This window comes from Mus pahari, chromosome X, assembly GCF_900095145.1.
Source record: "Mus pahari chromosome X, PAHARI_EIJ_v1.1, whole genome shotgun sequence".
NCBI classification, from domain to species: domain Eukaryota; kingdom Metazoa; phylum Chordata; class Mammalia; order Rodentia; family Muridae; genus Mus; species Mus pahari.
In genome coordinates, this window is record NC_034613.1 from 123,169,780 (window position 1) to 123,176,227 (window position 6,448).

The window sequence follows — 6,448 nt, forward strand, 5'->3', positions numbered from 1 at the left end:
CACCCCTCCTGGGCAGGAAAGGCGCAGGTCGATCGGGTCCAGATGCGGGTCCCTCCTCTCCAGCCCGCACTCTCCCCGGCAGTTTATTTTTCTTTAATAAACTATAAAACTCAAATTTCTTTAAAACAATTTAAAATAGATTCTTTTGTTATAACAAAGTCTTACTAGCTTTGATCTTTATTAAAGTTGAAAGTTGGATGAACTCATTCATATCTCAAGTGGTCCTTAAAGAGCTTAAGCAAAAGCCTACATAGCATTGCCCTTGTAACCCGAAGTTGTTCCAAACTACTTAATTTACAAACAGGCACAACAATTTCATCTATTTTCAAAAGGGATAATTTTTACTTAGGTTGTACAATTTCTATTATATCAAAAGTTTTGTATATCAAATTTCCATGCATGGAAAAGGTCAAATAAATAAAGATCCTTGGCATTTTCTACCTTGTTGGTTGTTAAGAAAGAATAAGCAACCCGACATCAGAAATATGATTATTTTTGAAGCAACACTTAACAGTTGGCAAAACACAGTGTGCATTCATTTGAAGTCTCTAAAAGTAGTTATGACTTCGCTACTGGATAATGAGTAATCATATTTTTCATAAAGCCACAAACAAGGTTCAATCAATGAAGAAAAGAATGTTCATTCTCAGTAGATTTTCTGTTTTCCATGTAATTATTATACCCTGATTGTTAAAAAATGTCAGTTTATGTAAAGTAGACAGATTTGATAGCTTATAGCTGCCCAGTGATGAAGAAACATACCATTTCCTAATCAAGCCAAATAAATGAAGTTGATTGTTGAGATATTTCTGTCATGGTTTTATATTTTGGTTTGTTTGGTATTCAATTTTTCTCACTCTCTGAGATAATGTGCCCAAAAATATTTTGATTATGGCTCTAACAGGCTTTCTGTTTTTCCAAACAGTCTTTCTGTAAATCCATATAAAAAGAGGAACACACAGGATTTGCCCTTCACATTGAATTTGTTACTTTTCCGTGGCTGAAATAAAACCCCACGGCCATGGCAACTTAAAGAAGAGAGAGTTCATTCAGGCTAAAGGCTATTGAGGGCTTCAGTGTGGTGAAGCAGTCCAGAAGCAGATCGCAAGCATGACAACAGGAGCTATAAGTTCTGAGCTCATATCGTGAACCTCATGCATGAAGCAGAGACAGTTGAAAGTAGGGTGAAGCTTTTAGTTCTTAAGTTTACTCCCAGCCACATACTCCTCAGTCCCCAGCAAGTCTATATCTACTAAATGCCACCAACTTGAGACCAAGTGTCCAAATAGCCAAAACTCTGAGGGACATTTCCCATTCGAATTACTACACAGCATTCATTTTCACAAAAGTAAAGCTCTAGCTAAGCATCATAATCATGCCTGGAATCCAGCATTTGACAGGCTGAGACAGCAGGATAGCAGGTTTGCACAAACTGTTCTCAAATTCAAAGCAAACAACAAACAAAACCAAAACAAAATATTAAGTTTTGTGTTTGTCTATTTTAATATACAATAATATAAATACCTTACAATGCATACATATTTAAGTCAAAAGTACAACTGGGTATCTTTACATGTTTCCTTTTAGCCTTACTTTAAATAGATTTGTCTTTTTGAGTTATCTTGCTTAGAATTATTTAAACTTCTAGAACTGGATTAAGGCTTTCCATCAAATTAAGAAATTAGTTATATTTCCTTCAAATAGTCTGCTTGTTCTATCTTTTTTGTGTTCTCATGGAATTACTATTATTATAAATTTGTATAGTAGATATTGCCCACCAGTCTCTTGGTATCTACTTTTCTTTATTCCTTCTCTTCCTGTTATTCTGCCTTTGGGAATTAATTTATTTGCCTTCAGTTTTATAATTTTTGTTTTTTACTTTCTTGATCAGATAATGAGCCTTTCTAGTGAATTTATAATTTTAATAATCATGGTTTTTGATACCACAATTGTTATCTGACCCCTTTTATAACATCTAGTTTCTATTGTTAAGGAACCACTCACTTTCCTGTGTTTTCTTTTGGCTTTGTCTAATTATTCCAACACTGATCTTCCTTGTAGACAGTTTTTCTTGACCACTTCTTTTCTTTTCTCTTTTCTTTTCTTTTTTTCTTTTCTTCTTGCAGTTTTTTTATTGGATATTTTTTATTTACATTTCAAATGTTTTCCCCTTTGCAGGTCTTTCCTTTGGAAACCCCCTATTCCATTACCCCTCCCCCTGCCTCTATGAGGGTATTCTCACTCAACTCCTGTCTTCCCACCCTGACATTCCCCTACACTGGGGCATTGTCAGACCCCCTCAGGCCCAAAGCCCACTCCTCCCACTGATGTCCAACAAGGCCATCCTCTGCCACATATGCAGCTGGAGCTGTGGGTCCCTCCATGTGAACTCTTTGAGTGGTGGTCCAGTCCCTGGACCACTTCTTTTCACATATATAAAGTATTGTTTTTTATTTCTCTTCATGCATTGCAAACTTATTTGAAACTGTACATTTAAAATAATAATATTGTGAAGTAATTCTGGAAATGAGGTCTCAGCAGGACATTTTTATACTTTCATTTATTTTATTGTCTCTGCTATTTATTTTGTGACTTGTTTGGATCAATTTGTAGTCTAATTCTTTTTTTTAAGTGCTTCTTTCATAATGAAATAAATCTGAAAGATGTAGTTAGGATAATGTGAATTTCTCAAGCATGGAAAAATAACCAGAAGGAGAGAACTCTAATAATAGAAGTTAACCAAAGACCAGGCTGGATTTCTTCTGGGTGGTGCTAGGACATGGGCAGAGGCCAACAGGTGAGCATAGGGGCACCTGGTACAGGCTTCTTTTACATCTCCCCCAGGTTGGCTTAGAAGTCTGTGTCCATATTGTGATATACATCACCTACTCCCTTGAGGTCTAAGAAATCTCCTGAGCTTGCTTCAGAGGGTCACTTCTTAGTGTTCCAGGTGACTCCAAATCTTTCCTGCTACCACTGCCCTTGGCATCTTCTGACTTAGCTCAAGATGGTGAATTTTCTTCAAGTGTTCCCAAAAATGTTTGAGGCCATTTTGATCTTCTTCACAGACTGTTCTGTTGGTACAGCAAAGCCTAACCAAACATTGGACCCAACACTTGGAGACAATACCTGGGAGATGTTTATGCTGTTGAGATCTAAACTCTCAATGGTGGTGGTCATGGTTATAGTGTCAAAGAGCAAGGTAAGCTGGTTCATAGAGAATGTCAAGGAGGCTAGGCCTAAGCAGTGCAGACAGTTCCACTCATGAATCACAGTGCTCTATGAGCCACTGCCCAGTCTTATTTTTTATTGAAATTTCTACCTAATTCTTCCTGATGGTAACCTAATGGTCAGACAGATCTCCATATATTATTTTAACCAAAATGTTTCTTGGCCTCTACATAGAAGCTCTCTAAGCATGTGTCTTGTTGGGCATGCCTTAATTCATCTAGCACTTTACAGCTAGCTTTTCTTCATCTTTTACTGCCAGCTTCAAAATGCAAAACTTCAAGGTCCATTAATGTGAGATGGTAGATATATCTTGACAACTGTACAGTTTACTCCTTTTCATGACTGCTATTGTGTGGCTATATCCCCAAGGTCATGTTTGGAATCTTTTTGAATTCAAAATAGATTCTTCTCTCCTACAGTACATTATGAGCACAGTTTCTCCTCTGTCTACTTCTCGTAGCTACCTTCTGCCCCAGATCCACTCTAGCTTTGTTTTCTCTTCAAAGAAAGAAAGAAAAAAAAGCAGAACTCCAAGAGACAACAACCAAGCACGACAAAACAAGATACAATAAGACAAGGCAAGATTTCTCATATCAAGGCTGAACAAGGGAACAAAATAGGAGGGAAAGAGTTCCAAGAGCAGTCCAAAGAGTCAGAGATATACCTGCTCCCACTGTTAGGAGTCCCACAAAATGCCTAGCTAATAGGCATAGCATATATAGAGAAGTCCTGGTACAGATGCAGGTATGCCCTACTTGTCAATGTGATAGTAATTAATAGGTGAGGCCTTTATGAGGTGATTCTAATGACTGCAAAGTTCTCATTGAAGATCTCCTCCAAAGAACCTTCACATAGCATATACAGTTTTATTCTCTTTCAAACTTCTGATATCTGAAGGAATACAGATTCTTTTCCTCTTACCTCCTTATCTTCTGCAGTGTGAGATACTACTGGGAAATAGATGTCATCATTGGAGCAGGATCAATATATATCAGGATACAAGGTCTAAACCATTAAGTTTTGGATTGTACTTTAGGTCAAGGGGTGTTTATGAATATCGAAAACTAAAGACTTGTTAAGCATAGAGAATGGCAAGGTTATTGATTGATCTTACTTCGATTGAGACATAAAAAAAATGAAGGTGCTTAGTCTTTAAAAGGGTCTTTAATGAAATCAATAATTAGGAAATGAATCAATGGCAGATCAGATGAAAATAACACAGTAAAATTATAATGGTTTTAAAATGAGTGTGTACTAGACAGAATATAGAGTTCAGTTGGTAGCCTGCTTGCCTACCATGCACAAAATTCTGGGTTTATCTCTAGCATTACATAAACTGGGCTAGTCCCTAAGGCCTATGATCCCAGCACTTGGGCAGTGGAAGCAAGTTTATTTTTGGCTATATAGGGAGTTCAGAACCATTCTGTCTTGTGACCCTGCTACAAAATACAATAAAATAAATGCATTAAAAATTCTAAGTATATACAGGTATCACTTAAAAATGCCAACAATGGAGAAATGAAAGAAAAATACACACTGTTAGAAATAAAAATAAAATAAATGTTTTAATTAAAATATATACATGAAATAAGATGAATAGTGGGGGTTTATTTATTAATCTAGATATTCTACCAGTTCCATTTAGGAGTAAGGAAAAACTAAAAACATTTTTGTGGGTTAGGTAATTTATCACCCATAAATAAAAATCTTAACAAAGGAGTATATTGACTTTTATTTTAATAAAAAAGCAAACTAGAATGAAAAAGATTATGAGAAATAGTAATGAGTGTTATAGGGGCAATAAATTATGCCAAGTATTTATGAATTGAAACATACCAAATAATGACATACACTTTTAATAAATCTCAATTCTAGAAAATAGCCATAAAAATATGATATTCATTGTTATTGAACATGTTAAATCCTTTGTTTTGTTTGAAAGGAGGAAGGAGATAATAGATAACTCAGACTGCATTACAAAATTATGTAATTAAGTCACATCCTTTCTTTTCATGTGAAATATAATTTTTAAAAATATCATGAAAAAAGAAACAGTACAATTAGGGATTAGGAATCCTAAAGGTAGCCCACCTTGGGGTAGAGTTGTAAATGTGGGTAGTGGAAGGTGAATGTGACCAAGCTACCTTATCACAGGCATGAAGATATCATCGCTAAATGCACTAATTTATAAAGTTAGTATATATTAATTAACAAAAGAAAATGGAAGGACACTAACACATACATAAAATTATAGTTTTACTTATGTACATACATTTACAGTTTGTGAGTAGTAGGATAAAAGTGCAGGAGTGCTAACAGGAGTCTGTGGGTGGCTCTGTTGGTGAAGTGCTTGTCACAAAAAAAAAAAAAAGCTCATCAAAACTCTTAGCATGGTGGTACAGACTTACAGTCTGAAATCTGAATTTGTGGATACAGGATGATCTTTCATTGTAAATGGAATAAAATGGCCTTGTATGAACATTAAGGGTGACACCTAAAAGAAAAATGGGTCAGTCAAGAATGGTATATGCACTCAAGTGCAATAAATAAATACAAGAACAGATTATAAGATGAACACAGGAAAAAAAAACCCTAAATCTGATGTATATACTAGGTGAAAATGGTTGTTACCACAAAATTTGCTTGATATACAAGCCATATTTAAATGTAATTGCATTAATGGGGCAATCACTAGGGATAAAAAGAATGCCACTCTAGAAAACCCGTAATTACTTACAAGGTAATTCACTGTTATTTATATATAAGATAAATATTTACTTTAAAATTACTTGCATATTTTTGCTGTTATGTTTTGCTTTTGGCATGTAAGGACAGGTGCCTCTGAATGTCAGAGTAGTGAATCAGATGCCATGGAGCTGGAGACACAGGTAGTTATGAGCATTCCCATCAACATAGGAACTGAACATGGGTCCTCTGCAAATTCAACACATACTCTTAACCCCTGAGCTTTCCTTCAGCTCCGAGAAAATAAAATAAAATAAAATCCAGGACATAGTTACATGCCAGCAATTAAATGTAGAAACACATGCTGCTAAAACTCTATACACAACAATAATAAGTGTATAAAGTTGTAAATCAGTTAATAAAGCTAATGAAAGTAGACCTGAAGAAATGAAAGGACTTGCCATTTTAAACTCCTAAGAGATAATAGACTGATTTATTATTTAAAAACGTTCTACAGTCAAATGCATAGTCT

At 35.3% G+C, this 6,448-nt stretch overlaps 1 pseudogene; it reads right to left on the bottom strand.

Annotated features, from left to right (window-relative positions):
* Positions 1–2,722: 2,722 nt before the first annotated feature.
* LOC110314508 lies at positions 2,723–3,216 on the bottom strand (annotated as a pseudogene).
* Between the last annotated feature and the right edge of the window lie 3,232 nt (positions 3,217–6,448).